The sequence below is a fragment of the Brassica rapa genome, chromosome A05 (genome assembly GCF_000309985.2).
Source record: "Brassica rapa cultivar Chiifu-401-42 chromosome A05, CAAS_Brap_v3.01, whole genome shotgun sequence".
Lineage (NCBI taxonomy): Eukaryota > Viridiplantae > Streptophyta > Magnoliopsida > Brassicales > Brassicaceae > Brassica > Brassica rapa.
This window is the reverse complement of record NC_024799.2, coordinates 10,247,141-10,269,038: the sequence shown is the minus strand read 5'-3', so window position 1 is coordinate 10,269,038 and position 21,898 is coordinate 10,247,141. Positions and strand designations below refer to the sequence as shown.

General features: G+C 46.2%; 1 pseudogene; it reads left to right on the top strand.

The window, feature by feature from the left end:
- Nucleotides 1-5,752: 5,752 nt before the first annotated feature.
- On the top strand, nt 5,753-5,840 carry LOC117134541 (annotated as a pseudogene).
- Nucleotides 5,841-21,898: the final 16,058 nt, after the last annotated feature.

The window sequence follows — 21,898 nt, the reverse complement described above, 5'->3', positions numbered from 1 at the left end:
AATACTTTGCTGCCATAAGCGAAAGTTTCTTTTTTTCATACTGTGGCACGGCACTGTCAAGGAGACAATATGAGCCTAACCTTCTCATCAAGCAATAGCATGTCAACTCCCTCCCTCTTTGCTTCACGTCCCGAGGTACCCAGATACGCATAAGAGGCGTTACCACTGCCTGAGAATAGCGACCGGACTTCAAATCAGTAATAAATATATGGGATGGTACTATTGTTGCAGGTTGTCTTTGTAAGGAAGCAGAAGGGTTGGATCAGGTAAAGCTGTGAGATTCTGAGTTTGCTGCATCTCTATTTATAGTGGAACAAATTAGGGTTTAGCTATAGAGGTTAGGAAAGGGGTTATAACATTCAACATCATGGTAGAGCTTAAATGAGATAATTAATGGTGAATGGTAGTGATAAAGTTTCAATACGAAAAAAAGCGTTAAGCAGAGCCAATGGAATATAGGTGAATTGTAAACTTAGAGAGAAAGTGTATTTGGTAAACTGTATGTCATTGTGAATTGTAAACTTAGAGAGAAAGTGTATTTGGTAAACTGTATGTCATTCTCATTGATTACGTAGGATACATATACTCGACCACCATATCTTTACAAGGAGATTCTACTACAACTACCCTTACATCATTATCTTCTAATATATTGTACTTATCTCAACAACCCGAGACTTATCTCATCGGTTTGGTTCAGTAGACTTTACTTAACCATACCACTCTTAACACTCCCCCTCAAGTTGGTGAGTGTAAGTTTCTAACTCCCAACTTGTTCATTAGATAGTGAAACGCGGAACTACCCAATGCCTTCGTCATTACGTCAGCTAGTTGTTGCGTTGTCCGAACATGTCGTAATGTTATTAGCCGATCTTGCACTGCGTCTCGAACACTATGACAGTCTGACTCGATATGTTTGGTCCTTTCGTGGAATACCGGATTAGTAGCGATGTATATGGCTGATTTTCTATCACAGAAAAGCTGCATAGGTTCATCATGCTTCACTCCCATGTCCGCAAGAAGCCGTTTCAACCACTTTAGCTCACGCAGAGTCGCCGCCATTGACCTGTACTCTGCCTCCGCGGAAGAGTGAGATACTGTATCCTGCTTCTTCGTCTTCCACGAGATGGGTGAGTCTCCCAACAGTACGACAAATGCGGACAGAGACCTTCTCGTCAGAGGACACGCGGCCCAGTCGGAGTCGCAGAAGGCTCTTATGCGAAGATCACTAACTGCTTTTAACATAATTCCCTAACCAGGACAACCCTTCAGATATTTGAGTACTCGCATCGCAGCATCCCAATGAACTTCTCTCGGCTTCTGCATTACCTGAGACAAGACATGTACAGCATAGCTCAGCTCCAGCCTTGTGATCGTGAGGTACACGAGCCGTCCTACCACTCTTCTGAACTTCTCTGGATCCTTTATCTGCCAATAACTTGTGATTCTGCTCCATTGGAGTTGCTACCGGTTTACAACCCAACAATCCCGATTCAGCAACGATCTCCAGCGCGTACTTTCTCTGTGTGAGGAACATCCCCATTGGTCCACGTGCCATCTCTATACCGAGAAAGTATTTCGCTTTGCCTAGATCCTTCATCTTGAAGCAATCACTCAAGTAAGCTTTGAACTTCATCATCATGCTCAAGTCATTACTCACAAGTATCAGATCATCCACGTAGATCAAGACTCTCAAGCTTTTACCGTCTTTGATAAACGTGAATAATGAGTAGTCAGAGTAAGACTGCTTGAAACCGAAACGCTTGAGTGCAGTGGTGAGCTTTGCAAACCAACATCTTGGTGCTTGCTTCAACCCGTAAAGAGACTTTCTCAGCTTACACACTTTCGTTGGACTATCACCATAGAAACCAGGGGGCATCTTCATGTATACTTCTTCTTTCAATTCTCCATGCAGGAAGGCGTTGTGTACGTCCATCTGGTGTATCTCCCAATTCTTCGCGACTGCTACTTCCAACAGAGTTCGAACTGTGGTTATTTTAGCGACAGGCGCGAAGGTTTCTCCATAGTCTCTTCCTTCTACTTGTCTATTACCACACACCACCAGCATTTCCTTGGGTCTCTCCATCGTTCCGTCAGCATTGAACTTGTATTTGTATACCCACATACACACTAGTGCCTTCTTCAATCTCGGCAACTCCGTAACATCCCAAGTTCTCTAATCTTCCAAAGCAACTACTTCAGTTGACATCGCTCCATTCCATATGGGATCTAACATCGCTTCTCTCCAGTTCCGTGGTTCTACATACGATGAAAGAGCTGCAAGAAATGCTTGGTGTTTCTCGGAAAACACCGCATCAGTAACATAAGCCAAAATAGGATAGGAGCAGGCAGAGTTACCTGGACTCATTTCTGAGTTCCGTGAAGGAGCGGGATGAACTGGAGATGTGTTGTGTTTATCGAGAGTGCAGCTTGCGTTGTAAGTCACGTAGTCACGCAACTTCACTGACGGCCTAGTAACCCGTTGTCCTCTTCCGAGACTTTCTTCAGGAGCTTGCTCACTTCCCTTATTTTGATTCGCATCACTAGCTTGTGACTGCGTCGTCGTTGCTGGCTCGACAACTGGTGTTACCGTTGATGTCGTCATCTCTGTTTCAACTTCGTCACTTACTAATTCTGTCTCCGTTACAGAAACATCATCACTCCCCCTGGAGTCCAGCACTTTCTCCGGTTCCTCACTATAGTCAATATTCAGATGAGAAGGATTGGCTGGAGCTTCTGTACTCTGGGAAACTTCTTTGTACGGGAACGTTGTCTCGACAAACTCCACGTCACGCGAGACAAAGAACTCTTCACTATCCAAATCGTATAACTTCCATCCCTTTTTGCCGAAGGGATAGCTAACAAAGATGCATCTCCTGCTTCTAGCCTTGAACTTGTCTTTGTCACGCAATGACTTGTGAGCGAAGCACAGACACCCAAACGTTTTAATACTCTCATATGACGGACGCTTTCCATACAAGCATTCGTAGGGTGATTTACCGTGAAGAAGACTAGAAGGGGTTTGGTTTATCACATGTGCTGCGGTGAGAACACTCTCGCCCCAGAACTTGATCGGAAGATTTGCCTGAAACATTATTGATCTCACAACATTGAGAATGTGTTGGTGCTTCCTCTCCACTCTACCATTCTGCTGTGGAGTTGCTACACAAGACGTGTGATGCACGATCCCATTCTCTGCAAAATACTTCGACAAACAAAGAAACTCCGTTCCATTGTCGCTGCGTACAGTCCGAACTGGATGCCCAAACTGACGAAGCACAAGGTTACAGAAGTTTGGCAAGACGGTTTTCACTTCCGATTTTTCGAGTAACAAATGTATCCACACTGCTCGTGAGAAATCATCTACGATTGTCAGGAAATAGACAGCACCACACGAGGCTGGTTCGCGATAGGGACCCCATAAATCAACATGAATTAACTTGAAAGGTACTGAAGCTTTATTAGAACTCTCGGGAAAAACACCACGAGTCTGCTTTGCTTTAAAACAAATGTTACAACCTCCAAACTTGTCGGAGTTGCTTGAAACACCAGATAAAAATGGTAAAAATCCTAAAACACCAGAAGACGGATGCCCCAGTCTGCGATGCCACAAAGCCTTGTCCTCCGCGGCTTTAACCCTGATACCTCGCCTGACGGTCACATCTCGATAAACATACACACCGTTCCGTTCTTCACCGGCTCCAATCAGAGTCCTCGTAAAACGGTCCTGCAAAACACACAGTGTATCAGAAAACACGGCAAAACATCCTGTCTGCTTTAGCAATTTCGCCACAGACAATAATGTACAATTCAGATCGGGAACTAATAAAACATTAGGCAGTATCAGTTTCTCCGACAATCGCAGCACACCGCAGCGAGTAGCCTGAACTGCACTTCCATCTGCAAACCTTACTGGACAACCAACGACATCACACATATCACTGAGCAAACGAGCATCCCCAGTCATGTGATGTGATGCTCCAGTGTTGAGAATAACCTCTCCCGTCTGTTTCTTACCATTTAGCTTGTCTGGTATCGGTTGGGACTTTTGCTGCTCCAGGAGTGCAGTCAATGAGGCCCACTGATCCGCCGTCAACGTAGGAACATTCGTCCCACCAGAAGGTTGAGCCTGCATTGCATTTGATCGTGGCTGGTAACTGCGTCCACGCCCTCTGCCTCCTCTGGCTCGTCCGCTCCGATCTCCCCCTTGGTTACGCTCAGTCCACCAGTCAGGAAACCCAATGATCTGCCAGCACTCTTTCTTCTCGTGCCCCGTCCTACCGCAATGAGTACACACCATACCACCTCGACTCTTTGCTACAGCAGAAAGCAAGCCATTGTCTGACTGAGACGGCTCTGTTTTGGCCACAAAACCAACTGCATCCTGCCTTGTCTCGACACGAGTTGAAAGAAGTCTCCTCTCTTCTCGCACAACTCTTTGATAAACAGAGTTTAAATCTGGTAACAGATCCAATCCAATTTTGTTGGTGCAGACATTACCAAACCGTGCGTCATCAAGCCCCATGAGAAACATGTGGACTTTCTCTTCTTCATAGTCTTGACTGATCTTCGCCGAAGCTCCGCAGGTACACGCTGGAAGGGGCTTGTAGTTCAGCAGCTCCTCCCACTTAGATGAGAGCCGTCCGAAGTAGTCCAGCACACTTGAACCTTCTTGCTTGCACCCTGCTAGTTCTGCTCTCAGCTGATGCACGCGCACCGCGTTCCCAATCGAAAATCTCCGCTTCACGTCATTCCACATCTTGTAAGCATCCGGTGTGAACGTCACAGTGGATCGCACAGTGGGAGATATCGAGGATCAAATCCATCCTACGATCATGGAGTTGACTTGTTTCCACAGCTCAGCCTCCGTTGGTTTCTCCTCCTCATCCGGCATCAACAAGGTGCCATTGATGAATCCGATCTTACGCTTAGCACGTAGCGCATTCTCCATTTCCAAAGCCCACTCGGCATAGTTCTCACCAGTCAACGAGACTGGTGTGATAGACACGCCTGGGTTGTCAGACGGTGCTAAGAAATACGGAGACGACGTGATACTCGACGTTGTAGTATTCTCGCTGCAACCAGCCGTCGCAATGATTTCTCCTTTTGTCATGATTTACGATCTCTCTAAAACTTTTGATATGATCGTTGTTACACAAGCTCTGATACCATGTAAACTTAGAGAGAAAGTGTATTTGGTAAACTGTATGTCATTCTTATTGATCACGTAGGATACATATACTCGACCACCATATCTTTACAAGGAGATTCTACTATATCTACAACTACCCTTACATCATTATCTTCTAATATATTGTACTTATCTCAACAACCCGAGACTTATCTCATCGGTTTGGTTCAGTAGACTTTACTTAACCATACCACTCTTAACATGAATCGAAAGGCCGACCACCGTCGACTAAAGAGACATGTTATTAGGGCTTTTTTATTCAAAAGAGAGACTGGGCCTTGTCATCTCAACACAAACATAAACGGCCCAAATAGTCATCAAGAAAAATTGCTCATGGAAATAGGAGATGGACACGTGTAGAGATCTTTTTCTCCTATTTTCTTAGGTGGCAAGAGGAGAAGAGAATAAAGCTCTACTTTATATTAATATATATATATATATATAGATATATATAGATTCTATTAATTTAAAACATGCCTAACTTTTAGTTATCTTCTTCGCACATCATTTATCAAAGCAGAGAAACCACTGTTCAGATACGGTTACAGTCAACACAATAATTGTCCTTTCGGAACATCCGAATAAAATTGAAACTATACAGAGAAGATTAGCATGGATGAAACCAGTGTTCTTCGAATTTTCGTTTTCTGAAGTTGTGGTTATGTCTTGGATGAACACCTGCAACATAACTTAGATATATCTTTTCATGAATGTTAATCGAGTGTCAAACTCAGTTCTGTCTTTGAAAACTTAAAACTCTAATTTCAGTTTTTTTAATTTGGTTGAATCGTGCATGTTCTTGTTCGAAGTATCACTTCATGAGTTTTTGTCATTTAATTCAAGGATTGATTTTTCAGAAGATACCGGCAAAACTGACGGCGTTCTTTGTTGCAACTCTGATGATTGGGAACATAATTCCCAATTATTTGTGAGATTCGCTCACAAAATTGAATGTTTATTTAACCAGATTTTACATATCTATTTAACCTGATACCTGTTTAGTTATATATATCTGCTACGCCATTGTTCATATTTGCAAATTACAATGTGTCAGGTGATCTTGCGCTAGTTCGGTTTTAATGGAATATAATATGTACAACCCAACCCGATCTGCTCATTGCCTGCGGTGTTGCAGTTCCCATGGTCGGAGATAAGCCTTTAACTTGTGCTTACATCCAAACTAGTCTAGACATAAATGTTCCAAAGCAAGTGTTTGCCATTGAACTTTGCCGTTTTGACCCCATCCATCCTGATTGACACGCATAGATTATATACCATATATGTTAATACCCAACCTTTTTCGAATAGGACCCTTTTTCGAATATCTTCCTAAAATATTTCGAATGGATGTAACTGATAAACAAATGTGGAATTTGTAGAATTTAAAATAAATGGAATAATAGGAATGAAATATAACAAAAAATGGAATGGAATTCATTCCATTCATTCATGATCAAATTTGTTATGAAATGATTTTCTTTGTATTTTTTCTATTTTTATTTTTGGAATTGATGGAATGAGTATTCCATTCCATTCATGTCAAATGAAACATTCTAACAAATCCAATCAAAATATGTTTTACAAAAATTATTTACCTAAATTATTGATAGAATCGTAAAGTTGTTGATAATATTTTTTATAAAATGGATCTCACATATTAATTATGCATTTGTGTATCATGAATCCAAGTATCCAACACACAAGAGATGACATCGTTTGAGCTTCTTAATCTTCGTACTCATAACCTAATCTTATCCACCACCACATCCGCCGCCTCCGCCACCGCCACCACCGCCACCACCGTGATGTCCCCCTCCACCACCGTATCCGTGATTGCTTGAAACGGAGGCAGTGACTGACGCAGCCGAGAGAAACATGAGACCACCACCTATACCATTGCTTCTTGTCTGCTTCGTCTTACAGCCGTGATGTGCGGAACTAGAGACGGGAGGGAGAGATGCAGCCGCTGGATAAAACGTGAATCCACCAGCATCTCTGCTTTTCTGGTTGATGGGCTCTTTAGTGACTGTCCTCTTCTCTCTCTTCTTCTTTAGACAACCAATCAGGATAATAGTCAAACCAAAGATTCCACTACAAACTATCAAAATGATACCACGGGTTTCCATGATCGGTCTCTCTCTATGTTCTGTTTTTTTTAGTTTTTAAGATTGTATTTATAATCGAAAAATATCAAAGTCCTAACATGGTAATAATGTAGGCATCAAGTTGTAGATTGAATTTTGTTTTTGTTTTTTTTTCAAGAAACCATGATATTATCCAGTAAAAGGTGGACAAATAAATTTCAAACTTAGGTAAAATTTCAAAATTGTTCCAAATTTTAGCCAAAAAAAGATCATTATTATTTTACCAGTTATTATTTTTTTATTAATTAAACTAAACAAATATCATACCATATTTCTGTGGTTTTGCTTTTAACTTACGAGTTGCCCTTTTTCTTCCTTTTTGTGTGCAAATAATGCTATTATTTTTTCAAAAATAAAATAAAATAAATGCTATTATCATTATAAATTCTTTTTGTCATTATAAATATTCAGGTAAATATAATTCCTTTTGTTTCAAACAAAAAATGTTCTGCTTAGTTTTACTTACTTGCATTTATTATCAATAACTTTTTCTGTTATTTATCAATTTTTAAAATTTTTATCTTGAATTTTTAATGTTTTTATGATTATGTTTTAGAATTTTCACACTTTTTAATAAAACATATTAAAACTTAGCAATAAATGCATAGTTGTAGTTTTATATTTTTTCATATTTTTAAACCAATAACATTTTAGAAATGCAATTTAAGTTCTTAAACTTCACAATTTTTCATTATTAGTTGACAAAAATTACAGTGGAAGTATAAAATATGTGTATTTTTGAAACAAAAATTTTCTCTAGAATATGAATTTTTTAGAAACGGATGGAGTATAAAGAATGAAAAGTAGAAAGTTTTTTTTTTTGTCAACCGAAATATAGAAAGTTAGGGTTAACTTCAATCACCTTTGTTTTTTTTTTGGTAGGAAACTGGGAGTAAGCTCCCAATATTGATTCAAACTTAAACTTCAGTCTACACATGAGTTAGTCGTGGCCGGGGAGGTCCAACAACATCCCCTTGCAATACATCAACAACATCAATAGGTGCATTATCTAATCTATGAAAACCAAACGAAAGAGAAAATACAAGGTTAGCTAACCCATCAGCTAAGCGGTTTGCTTCCCTATACACATGAACAATACGGACTAACCAGTCTGTTGGGGTCAAAAACAGTTACGACGGAATTACCACCCGAAAATCCTCAGAGATCGTATTTCCGAAAGAGTTAGTAAAAGAAGGGATGTAATTTTCGTAAAAATGACCTATACGAGGTTATTTTTACGAAGAAGTATTCTTTGGGATTCAAACCGAACGATCGTCCCGCTCGGTCGCTACGTAGCGACCGAGCTCGGGCCAAAGCTCGGTCGCTACGTAGCGACCGAGTGATCGTCCCGCTCGGTCGCTACGTAGCGACCGAGCTCAGCCAAGCTCGGTCGCTACGTAGCGACCGAGCGATCGTCCCGCTCGGTCGCTACGTAGCGACCGAGCTCGAGCCAAAGCTCGGTCGCTACATAGCGACCGAGTGATCGTCCCGCTCGGTCGCTACGTAGCGACCGAGCGATCGTCCCGCTCAGTCGCTACGTAGCGACCGAGCTCAGCCAAGCTCGGTCGCTACGTAGCGACCGAGCGATCGTCCCGCTCGGTCGCTACGTAGCGACCGAGCTCGAGCCAAAGCTCGGTCGCTACGTAGCGACCGAGCGATCGTCCCGCTCGGTCGCTACGTAGCGACCGAGCTCAGCCAAGCTCGGTCGCTACGTAGCGACCGAGCGATCGTCCCGCTCGGTCGCTACGTAGCGACCGAGCTCGAGCCAAAGCTCGGTCGCTACGTAGCGACCGAGCGATCGTCCCGCTCGGTCGCTACGTAGCGACCGAGCTCGAGCCAAAGCTCGGTCGCTACGTAGCGACCGAGCGATCGTCCCGCTCGGTCGCTACGTAGCGACCGAGCTCAAGCCGAAGCTCGGTCGCTACGTAGCGACCGAGCACTCGTTTCGCTCGGTCGCTACATAGCGACCGGGCTCGAGCCAAAGTTCGGTCGCTGTGTAGCGATTGAACCTTTCCGAACATCGATACGACACCAGTCCTTGCATTCTCGTCAAACCTTCGAATGCTATCTCCCGAAGACCGTAGCAAGCTCAGTCCATGTTTCCCGCTATTCTAATTCATCGATCAAACTTCGCGGATTAGAAACCGCGGAAAACTCGTAGTAAACGTGTCGAGTCGGAAGACGGCCCAAAGGGACCTAAAACACGACTCGAGGCCCATCCTACGATTTTTCCTAACCAAAAGCCCGTGAACCACAGCATGGTTCACGCTTGGCCCACGAGGAAGGATAAATGTCAAGTTTCCGCGGATAAATACGGAAGTTTTGAAGATAATTGTGAAGATCGGGAAAAATGGAATATCTCCATTTTTATGCTATGACGGCTTAAGGGCAGAAGAGTAAAAGCGTAAACCGACCTTGGAGCTAGTATATAAGGAGTCCTAGGCGAGGAGCAGAGGGGAGAACTTTTTCAGAGCAAACTTAGCACTTAGAGCGATTTAGGCAACTTTCCGTTTTTGTTATTTCGAGCTGCGACTCAATTAGGTTTAGCCGTCTTAGGGTTGCTAGAACTAGGAATCTCGCCGACAGCTCTCGAGCCCAGGCTTATACCTTGTTGTAACGCTCATACGCAGATTCGGAATAAGATCTACTTTGCTCTCTTTTCGATTTCTTATTTTTATCGTTGTTATTCTCGTGTTCTGATTGCTTGACGTGTGGTAATTAACAGATATCCGGGTCCTCTGGGAAACTAGGGTTTTCTTAGTTTCCTTATTTAAACGGAAATCGACAGTGCGAATTTCGGTTCCCACAGTTTGGCGCTAGAAGGAGGGGGCCTTACGGATCAATCTAACCCGCAAAAGCCACACACAGTCAGACATGTCAACCAACGACGCGGATAACGTGCAAACTCCCCTTAACGGAGGCAGCGGCACCGATCTCCACACTCCGGTAGCGGACGTATCTGCGGCCAACGCGCAAGCCAACGCCGCGACTCTCGAGGAGTTTAAAAAGATGTTCGCCACCTATGAAAAAAGGTCGGAAGAACAGGATAAGCTCGTGAATACCTTGACCAAACAGGTTGAAACCTTAACGGCAAGGACCCAAGCTATCCGTCCCCGCGGAACCACCAAAATCCGCGGGAAGAGGCTCGATTTCGCCACCCCACTCGATAGAGCAGGAGTCGCGCGGGAACGACCTTCCGGTCAAAACCCCAGCGAGAAGTCTCCCATCGAGAAGGGGAACTCTGAAAGTCTTCCGCTCCCTGCAAAGGACTCGGAGGATAACGAAGCCGAACACATTGACCTGGATCCTAGCGATGTCTCCAACGACACCGACGAGGATGTCGACAGACATCCAAGAAGGACCAGAAGCCGATCCGCTCGGGAAGGCTCCCCGTTCGAAAAACCAATGACGGAAGAAGAAGAAGTCGCCTATTGGAACGAACAAGAGGAGCTGGCCGAAAGGCAAACCGAGCTCACTCGCAGTAAGCGCCGACAGGCTCGGAAATCCACTGACGAGACATCGGATATCCGCGATCTTCGCGACTACATCACCAAGACTGCGGCAGAAGTGAGAGCCGTAAAGTCTCAAATCCATCATGCTACTAGTGCTGCCCCCGAGATCGATCGACTGCTGGAAGGAGCTCGAAAGACCCCCTTTACCAGTCGCATTTCGGACATGAGGGTGTCCGATCCGGGAAAGATCAAAGTACCGAAGTACGATGGTACGGCCGATCCGAAAGCGCACCTTCAGGCTTTCCACATCGCGATGGGAAGAGCAAGACTGAAGGACGGCGAAAAGGATGCCGGCTATTGCCGCCTGTTCGTCGAAAATCTTGAAGGAGCAGCGCTCGAATGGTTCGCACGCCTTCGTCGCAACACCATCGGGAGTTTTCGACAGCTCGCATCGGAATTCCTCAAACAGTACTCTGTATTCATAGACAGGGAAACCTCCGATGTTGATCTCTGGAGTCTCTCCCAGAGGGAAGACGAACCCCTCCGCGAGTTTATCAGTCGGTTCAAACTGATAATGTCCAGGGTCAGCGGGATAAGCGACAAAGTGGCCATCGACGCGCTGAGAAAGACGCTCTGGTACAAGTCGAAATTCAGAAAATGGATAACTCTCGACAAACCGCGAACGATCCAGGACGCCCTCCACAAAGCAACGGACTATATCATAGTGGAGGAAGAAACTAAAGTCTTATCGCAAAAACATAAGCCGGCAAGACCATCCTCGAAAGACGCAGATCCGAAGGGGAAAAAGAAGAACTCTCGTAACGACAAGTACGTCCATCACGAGGGGGAAGATCTCCAAGGAGCGCATAACTATGCGATCAATTCGGATCAAGGCCGGACCACGGGCAACACATGGACTCGCAATCAAGGGTATGACGAGAACACCTTCTGCGAGTTCCACCAATCCCGAGGACACTCCACGACTAATTGCAAAGTCTTAGGAGCAAGACTGGCCGCGAAGCTGCTCGCTGGAGAGCTTTCGGAAGTAACTAGCGTCAAGGATCTCATCCTCGATTCTGATCGGCCTCCAAAGACGGACAGAAATCCGCCCGCCGAAAAATCTCCTCAACGAAACCAACCTGGGGATAAACGCGGTAGGAGGCCGGATGACAAAGGGAACGATAACAATCGTCGCAGAGTCAATATGATCATCGGAGGATCTCAATACTGCGGCGATACCGTGTCAGCCATCAAGGCTTACCAACGGAAGGCAGAATCAAGCGCAAATTGGCCTACATGGTCTCCTCCTCGAGACGGCCAAAGTTGCTCGATCACCTTCACGGAGGAAGAAGCCGGCGGTATCGACCAACCTCACTGCGACCCGCTCGTCATAGATCTCGTCATACGAGATTTAGAAGTCGGAAGGGTACTCGTCGATACGGGAAGCACGGTCAACGTAATCTTCCGCGACACTCTCAAGCGGATGAGTATCGAACTCGGAGAGGTAATTCCGACGCCAAAACCACTCACGGGTTTTTCAGGCGAAGTGTCGATGACTCTCGGATCAATCCAATTGCCAGTCATGGCCAAGGAGATCACGAAAATCGTCGAATTCGCGGTAGTCGACCATCCCGCTATCTACAACGTGATCATGGGAACCCCATGGCTCAACGCCATGCAGGCAGTTCCGTCAACTTACCACCTGGGTCTCAAGTTCCCAACGCCGAGCGGAGTCGCGGCCATCTGGGGATGCCAAAAACAGTCGCGACTATGCTTCCTCGCGGAGCATAAGTTAAGGCAAATCACGGCTTCTGCAAACGGCAAACGCGCGAAGATAGATCGATCTTCGGCCAAAAGCGCCCCGCACAAGGACGAAGTAAAATCGTCTGTCAACGCAAACGCATCGGACGTCGAAGCTCGACATAAATCCGAAGCCCACGCGACAACTCAACCGGAACATCCGGAAAATAGCGTCGACCCAGCCACGATCGACACGGTCAAGGCGGACATCGCGACACCAACCGCCGAGTAAGAACACTCGCGGCATGAAACAGAACTACGAGATGGCTTGATCCTCGAAAGGGGTACGTAGGCAGCTTGTCAAAAGACGAGTTCAGCTATCCCCCTCTCTAAAAAGGGGGGGGGGAGTGGGTGCGTATACTCGTATACTCCCACAATCGCCATTATTGTAATCGAGTTTTTAGAAACATAAAATTTTTACAATATACACTGTCTTTTTATCGAAAACGCTTACGCTTCAGTTTACGCTCGTCTGCGGCCTCATCCGGCCCAAAAATCGTAAAGATTATCACCTTTCAAACACGCAAAAATACACGCATAATCCTCGAAAATAACTGCGAGACGTCGCAAAAAGTTAAAATTCGAGGACAATGCTAAACAAATTGTCCGAACGCGACCACCAAAAACCTTACACCCCGTTCGTCGATTGGCCCCGACGAACACGCCAGCCGTCTTAAACAAACGCAATCCGATCACTCTTTTGATCTTTAAAAACGTCCAGCACAAGGACAAAAGCGCGCTACAACAAAAATCCGAAATTTTGGTTTAGCACTTCCAGTTGATTCTGAGAAGATGCTCGATTCGTACCATACAAGTCATATAAGCCGAGAACATATCGCGGACTTTAAACCGGTGCGAGTCAGGAAGAAATCGCAACAGGAAAAACGATAGCCGGCTAGTCACCGCACAAACCTTAACCGAAAGTAAACCTAGGTCTTGCCCTAAACCCAACGCTCTGGTCTCAAACATCTCAAGGCATGATATCTAAAAGATACGAGATCATAAACCATGCCTCTCCGTTCGTATCTCAATGTTCTCGAAAATCGTAAAGACAGATAAATTTTTACGAAAATCACGAACGAACCAACAGATTGAACGTCTAATTAGAACTACATACGAGACGACAACTCGTATTTACTTCAACCCTACTCAGGAAAAACTCGAAACAAAACATTTATCATATAAATAAACCGCGTAAAGCGGCAAGGGATTCAAAGCCACCAACGGCCAGTCCCGGAAATACAAATACGGCCATCTTGGCCTAAACGAAATCCAAATTCAAAGGGCCACATTCGGCCGAAAACAAGGATAACTGATCCATCCCTCATAATCCAAAGTCAAAGTCCCCGGACAACGAAGCACCAAACGCATCCGCAGGACGATCCACTTCCTCGCCACCATCGTGAAAATCGATCGGGACCTCCTCGGTATCAGGAGAAACCGGGATGGAATCCCAGAACCCTTGAATCCTCTCGTCGATCGGAGGGATAAGCGCCTCAGCGTGGGCACGGTCACTCATCCCACTCTTCATCAAGCTCATTTCCTCTTCAAACACATAGTCGTCGGCTTGCGTCCTCCAAAGACTTCCGACCGAACCACGGCACTCGCGAAAGTCGCCCACCGAGGTAAAGGCATTCTTAAGGTTCCCGTACTCAACCTGGAACTGAGATGCGCGAGTCTTCATCACCTCGACGATTTCTCTTTTGCCTTTCCTCTCCGCTCTACGAACAGCCCGCGCATGATCACGAGTAAGCTGTGCCTCTCGCTCCAGCATCTCGCCTTGCACGCGAGCGAGATCCCGCTCCGCTTTCTCCGCCTTGAAGCGGTAGACCATGGCTTCTCTATGACCCGCCTCGATGGCCGAGCCCAGCAAGCTCAGGCCCTGCAAAATCGATGGGCGTGTTACAAATCCATACATAGGATAATCACTAAAAAATTCCCAAAAAAAAAACTAACCCCATTGATGATGCGAGATCCTTCCGCAACGACTCTCGGCCTCGCCGATTCTTTCGTAGGAGGAGGAGCATCGAAACCCGATGGCAGCCCAGCAAAGAAATCATCGAAAGTCCGGAATGGGGGCCTCGCTCGAACCGCTTCCGTCGCCGTAAGCAAGGTTCGGATCCCATCCTGGAAGCATAGAGTCGTCCATCGAAAACTCTATGTCGCCAAGATCGACATCTTTTCCCTTCCAAGAGCTCGACTCCGGCGCAGCTGTCGGAGCTTCGACGGGATTCTGGTCGTCGGGTTCGGAGTCGCTTCCCGTATCCGCGTCCAAAGCTGGACCAGGTTGCACAAATTTCAGTGCCTTCCGAACCCTTCTCGGCGTGAAAGAAGTCCAGAAGAAGGGACCATTCCTGAGAAGATCCCTCACCGCGATAATGTCCTCAGGGAACGGAGCAAGAGGATTGATGAAGGGACGATTGTTCGGCAACCTCCGGAACAGTGGAATGCAACTCTCTTCGACGGACGCAGCGTCCAAACGAACAAAGAAAAAGAACTTCTTCCACGAGTTGAAGTTCGAAATGAACTTCTTAACCACCGACATAAATTTCCGAGGGACAAACCTATGCTTATCCGTATCCTTGACAAGTTGAAGCCTCAAAAGCGCTTCATAATGATCGACGGAAAGGGAAAGGCCATGCTCATAGCTTAGGATCAAGATCCCAATAAGGTGCTGAATGGCAAGGGGTGTCAACTGACTTATCGCGACTTCGAAGCGGTCCAACACTCGGACGAGAATTTCGGGTATGGGGAACCAGAGGCGACAACGCACTATGAACGCCTCATAACAAGTAAAGTAACCCTCCGGGGGGTTGTTAGCACATTCCCCGCGGCAGGGAACCCGGAACTCCACAACATCCGGGATGTGGTAGAACGACCGCATCGTCGCGAGAAACTCGTCAGTAGTCCTGCTTGCGTCCTCTTCCTCGACTCCACGATGGACCAGGACCGGGAATGGCTTCTCCTTGGGAGGGATCAACGAGCCATAATGAGCAACCCACCATGCCTCGTTCTCGGCAGGATGCACCGAGTGAGGCACGAACTCCATCTTCGGAACGACGAGCTCTTCGTAAGGACTCGCGGACGAAGACCCTTTTTTCGCAATCTTTTTCTTGCTCGACATCTTTACACTTCTCTTAAGAGAATAGAGGAAAAGGGTGGAGAGAAAGATAGAAAGTTTTTTGAAAGATCTTAGAGAAAAACAAGAAAGTGAAAAAATTATGGAACAAGTTACCTCTCTTCTTATAAGACATGAGGATTTACTATTCAAGCTCGGACTTTCGCATATTAATTCCATCCATCACGCCTAACTTGCCAAACATGCCTAACCGCACGCTAGGATCCCCCCATGCATGATCCTAACGGGCTGGGGGGCTAACTGTTGGGGTCAAAAACGGTTACGACGGAATTACCACCCGAAAATCCTCAGAGATCGTATTTCCGAAAGAGTTAGTAAAAGAAGGGATGTAATTTTCGTAAAAATAACCTATACGAGGTTATTTTTACGAAGAAGTATTCTTTGGGATTCAAACCGAACGATCGTCCCGCTCGGTCGCTACGTAGCGACCGAGCTCGGGCCAAAGCTCGGTCGCTACGTAGCGACCGAGTGATCGTCCCGCTCGGTCGCTACGTAGCGACCGAGCTCGAGCCAAAGCTCGGTCGCTACGTAGCGACCGAGCGATCGTCCCGCTCGGTCGCTACGTAGCGACCGAGCTCGAGCCAAAGCTCGGTCGCTACGTAGCGACCGAGCGATCGTCCCGCTCGGTCGCTACGTAGCGACCGAGCTCAGCCAAGCTCGGTCGCTACGTAGCGACCGAGCGATCGTCCCGCTCGGTCGCTACGTAGCGACCGAGCTCGAGCCAAAGCTCGGTCGCTACGTAGCGACCGAGCTCAGCCAAGCTCGGTCGCTACGTAGCGACCGAGCGATCGTCCCGCTCGGTCGCTACGTAGCGACCGAGCTCGAGCCAAAGCTCGGTTGCTACGTAGCGACCAAGCGATCGTCCCGCTCGGTCGCTACGTAGCGACCGAGCTCAAGCCGAAGCTCGGTCGCTACGTAGCGACCGAGCACTCGTTTCGCTCGGTCGCTACATAGCGACCGGGCTCGAGCCAAAGTTCGGTCGCTGTGTAGCGATTGAACCTTTCCGAACATCGATACGACACCAGTCCTTGCATTCTCGTCAAACCTTCGAATGCTATCTCCCGAAGACCGTAGCAAGCTCAGTCCATGTTTCCCGCTATTCTAATTCATCGATCAAACTTCGCGGATTAGAAACCGCGGAAAACTCGTAGTAAACGTGTCGAGCCGGAAGACGGCCCAAAGGGACCTAAAACACGACTCGAGGCCCATCCTACGATTTTTCCTAACCAAAAGCCCGTGAACCACAGCATGGTTCACGCTTGGCCCACGAGGAAGGATAAATGTCAAGTTTCCGCGGATAAATACGGAAGTTTTGAAGATAATTGTGAAGATCGGGAAAAATGGAATATCTCCATTTTTATGCTATGACGGCTTAAGGGCAGAAGAGTAAAAGCGTAAACCAACCTTGGAGCTAGTATATAAGGAGTCCTAGGCGAGGAGCAAGAGGGGAGAACTTTTTCAGAGCAAACTTAGCACTTAGAGCGATTTAGGCAACTTTCCATTTTTGTTATTTCGAGCTGCGACTCAATTAGGTTTAGCCGTCTTAGGGTTGCTAGAACTAGGAATCTCGCCGACAGCTCTGAGCCCAGGCTTATACCTTGTTGTAACGCTCATACGCAGATTCGGAATAAGATCTACTTTGCTCTCTTTTCGATTTCTTATTTTTATCGTTGTTATTCTCGTGTTCTGATTGCTTGACGTGTGGTAATTAACAGATATCCGGGTCCTCTGGGAAACTAGGGTTTTCTTAGTTTCCTTATTTAAACTGAAATCGACAGTGCGAATTTCGGTTCCCACACAGTCCCTTGATATAAAGCCATGGCACAGCCGTACCAGGAAAGACAGCGGATGCGTATCCCCAATCCCTGTCATAATAAACTCCACCACCACCTTCAAATCAACTTCTACCTCCAGTCTCCTAATCCCTTTCTCCCAAGCAACCACAAGACCATAATATACTCCCCATTGTTCCGCCAACGGAGCTCCACATCGTCCTATGTTTACAGCAAAGCCACTACACCACTCACCTTCCTCATTCCGCATTACTTCCCCCGCAGCTGCTGGCCCCGGGTTTCCATGTGAAGCCCCATCTGTGTTCATCTTCATCCACCCCTCCAGAGGGGCAGTCCATCTCACCAGTATTTCGGTCATGTTTCTCACGTTACCACGCCCTCTCTCAATCTCATTTGCTACTATCACTTTCTTACTTAAGTTCCGTAAGAAACCTACTCTGTCCCTCCAGAATCAATTCTCACTAGGCCTGGGCGTTTTATACTGTACCCGAAGCCCATAGTGTAGCCGAACCGAAGTATCGGTTTTGGACCAGTAGCGGAACCAAGGAAATAACCAATTGGACTTTGCAGCCCACACATTTCGGCTACGGGTCGGGTCGGTTTCAACCCAAAGTCAAGACAGGTTAACCGAACATACCGAGCATTTTATATACGTGTCTCATATATACATACATTCATTTACACATATACACAAAACAAAAACTCTTCGTTGAACGCGTGAGCCGTGAGGCATGGCCGACGAATTCTAGTTCCCAAAACAAAAACTCTTCGATTATTGATCATCATCATTAACAATCTCAAACTGGCCACAATAAATGAATTACCCTCTCCATCTTCTTCTTCGCACGAGCAATCGAGAATCCAATCGGAGGTATCTCTCTCTTTTTTCAATTCTTCTTCTTCTTCTAATTTTTTTTTCAGTTCTTTGTTGAATTAACTCGAATCGATTATGATTTTGGTTCGTAATAGTTACGAACATATGTTTTGCAGATTTGTTATTGACCAACAAACCCAAAACAAAAATGATGCCGGAAACATTCAAGCACTGATATTACCGACACGAGGAAAGAAACAGAGAGGGCTAGTGGAGCGACAAGCAAAGTGAAGCGTATTCTCCCTACAAGATCCGACGTTTGGCACCATTACACGAGGACTACAGAAGATCGAAACAAGTGTGTATGCAACTACTGTCAGAACACATTTTCGTGTCTCACAAGCTCAGGGACATCCAATCTAAGGAGCCATCTTGAGAAATGTAAGAGCCATCTTGCTTGGTCGGCTGGACAAAACGATCAGCAGCAAAACATTGATGATGAAGGGAAACTCAAGAAGGCAAAGTTGACTGACACTCAGTTGAGAGAAGCGACAAATCAGATGGTTGTCATAGGACAATTGCCGTTATCATTTGTTGAAAGCGTAGCATGGAAACATTTTTGTCTCAAGGTTAGTAATGTCTTGCTTGTAAATTGTGACTAATGTCTTCAATTTTCATGTTTAATTGTAACTAACGTCTTCTCTTTTCTATGTTGTAGGTTAAATTTGGGTACACTCCTCATTCAAGAAGAACTGCGACTAAGGACATTATCAAGATGTATGTGGAGAAGAAAGATGCTCTCAAGAAATGATTCTTGTGTAGTAATCAAAGAGTGTCTTTGACAACGGATATTTGGGTCTCTCCAACTACAGGTAATCATTTATACATTTGACATCTTTTGATTCTTTTATACATACTAGAAAGCTGATCATGGAGTTCTTACTGTACAATGTTATAGGTGCGAGTTATATGGTCATCACAGTTCACTACACTGATGCTTCTTGGCAGCTAAAGAAGCTGATCATAGGGTTCAAACACATCACGGATTACAAAGGTCAGATTATAGCAAATGTTCTTCTAGAGTGCTTGTCTGAATGGGGAATAATAAATGTCTTTTGCATAACCGTGGATAATGCTATTGCCAATAGTTCAGCTTTGAGGAAGTTTCAGAGTAGTTTTGCTTTAGGTTCTGATCAGACTTTTGTGTTAGATGGAGAGTTTTTACACATGAGATGTAGTGCCCATATCATTAACTTGATAGTTAGGGATGTAATGGCTGAAATAGATCAGAATGTGGTTTCTATCCGCAATCCGTCCAGCACAAGGACAAAAGCGCGCTACAACAAAAATCCGAAATTTTGGTTTAGCACTTCCAGTTGATTCTGAGAAGATGCTCGATTCGTACCATACAAGTCATATAAGCCGAGAACATATCGCGGACTTTAAACCGGTGCGAGTCAGGAAGAAATCGCAACAGGAAAAACGATAGCCGGCTAGTCACCGCACAAACCTTAACCGAAAGTAAACCTAGGTCTTGCCCTAAACCCAACGCTCTGGTCTCAAACATCTCAAGGCATGATATCTAAAAGATACGAGATCATAAACCATGCCTCTCCGTTCGTATCTCAATGTTCTCGAAAATCGTAAAGACAGATAAATTTTTACGAAAATCACGAACGAACCAACAGATTGAACGTCTAATTAGAACTACATATGAGACGACAACTCGTATTTACTTCAACCCTACTCAGGAAAAACTCGAAACAAAACATTTATCATATAAATAAACCGCGTAAAGCGGCAAGGGATTCAAAGCCACCAACGGCCAGTCCCGGAAATACAAATACGGCCATCTTGGCCTAAATGAAATCCAAATTCAAAGGGCCACATTCGGCCGAAAACAAGGATAACTGATCCATCCCTCATAATCCAAAGTCAAAGTCCCCGGACAAAGAAGCACCAAACGCATCCGCAGGACGATCCACTTCCTCGCCACCATCGTGAAAATCGATCGGGACCTCCTCGGTATCAGGAGAAACCGGGATGGAATCCCAGAACCCTTGAATCCTCTCGTCGATCGGAGGGATAAGCGCCTCAGCGTGGGCACGGTCACTCATCCCACTCTTCATCAAGCTCATTTCCTCTTCAAACACATAGTCGTCGGCTTGCGTCCTCCAAAGACTTCCGACCGAACCACGGCACCCGCGAAAGTCGCCCACCGAGGTAAAGGCATTCTTAAGGTTCCCGTACTCAACCTGGAACTGAGATGCGCGAGTCTTCATCACCTCGACGATTTCTCTTTTGCCTTTCCTCTCCGCTCTACGAACAGCCCGCGCATGATCACGAGTAAGCTGTGCCTCTCGCTCCAGCATCTCGCCTTGCATGCGAGCGAGATCCCGCTCCGCTTTCTCCGCCTTGAAGCGGTAGACCATGGCTTCTCTATGACCCGCCTCGATGGCCGAACCCAGCAAGCTCAGGCCCTGCAAAATCGATGGGCGTGTTACAAATCCATACATAGGATAATCACTAAAAAATTCCCAAAAAAAAAACTAACCCCATTGATGATGCGAGATCCTTCCGCAACGACTCTCGGCCTCGCCGATTCTTTCGTAGGAGGAGGAGCATCGAAACCCGATGGCAGCCCAGCAAAGAAATCATCAAAGTCCGGAATGGGGGCCTCGCTCGAAGCGCTTCCGTCGCCGTAAGCAAGGTTCGGATCCCATCCTGGAAGCATAGAGTCGTCCATCGAAAACTCTATGTCGCCAAGATCGACATCTTTTCCCTTCCAAGAGCTCGACTCCGGCGCAGCTGTCGGAGCTTCGACGGGATTCTGGTCGTCGGGTTCGGAGTCGCTTCCCGTATCCGCGTCCAAAGCTGGACCAGGTTGCACAAATTTCAGTGCCTTCCGAACCCTTCTCGGCGTGAAAGAAGTCCAGAAGAAGGGACCATTCCTGAGAAGATCCCTCACCGCGATAATGTCCTCAGGGAACGGAGCAAGATGATTGATGAAGGGACGATTGTTCGGCAACCTCCAGAACAGTGGAATGCAACTCTCTTCGACGGACGCAGCGTCCAAACGAACAAAGAAAAAGAACTTCTTCCACAAGTTGAAGTTCAAAATGAACTTCTTAACCACCGACATAAATTTCCGAGGGACAAACCTATGCTTATCCGTATCCTTGACAAGTTGAAGCCTCAAAAGCGCTTCATAATGATCGACGGAAAGGGAAAGGCCATGCTCATAGCTTAGGATCAAGATCCCAATAAGGTGCTGAATGGCAAGGGGTGTCAACTGACTTATCGCGACTTCGAAGCGGTCCAACACTCGGACGAGAATTTCGGGTATGGGGAACCAGAGGCGACAACGCACTATGAACGCCTCATAACAAGTAAAGTAACCCTCCGGGGGGTTGTTAGCACATTCCCCGCGGCAGGGAACCCGAAACTCCACAACATCCGGGATGTGGTAGAACGACCGCATCGTCGCGAGAAACTCGTCAGTAGTCCTGCTTGCGTCCTCTTCCTCGACTCCACGATGGACCAGGACCGGGAATGGCTTCTCCTT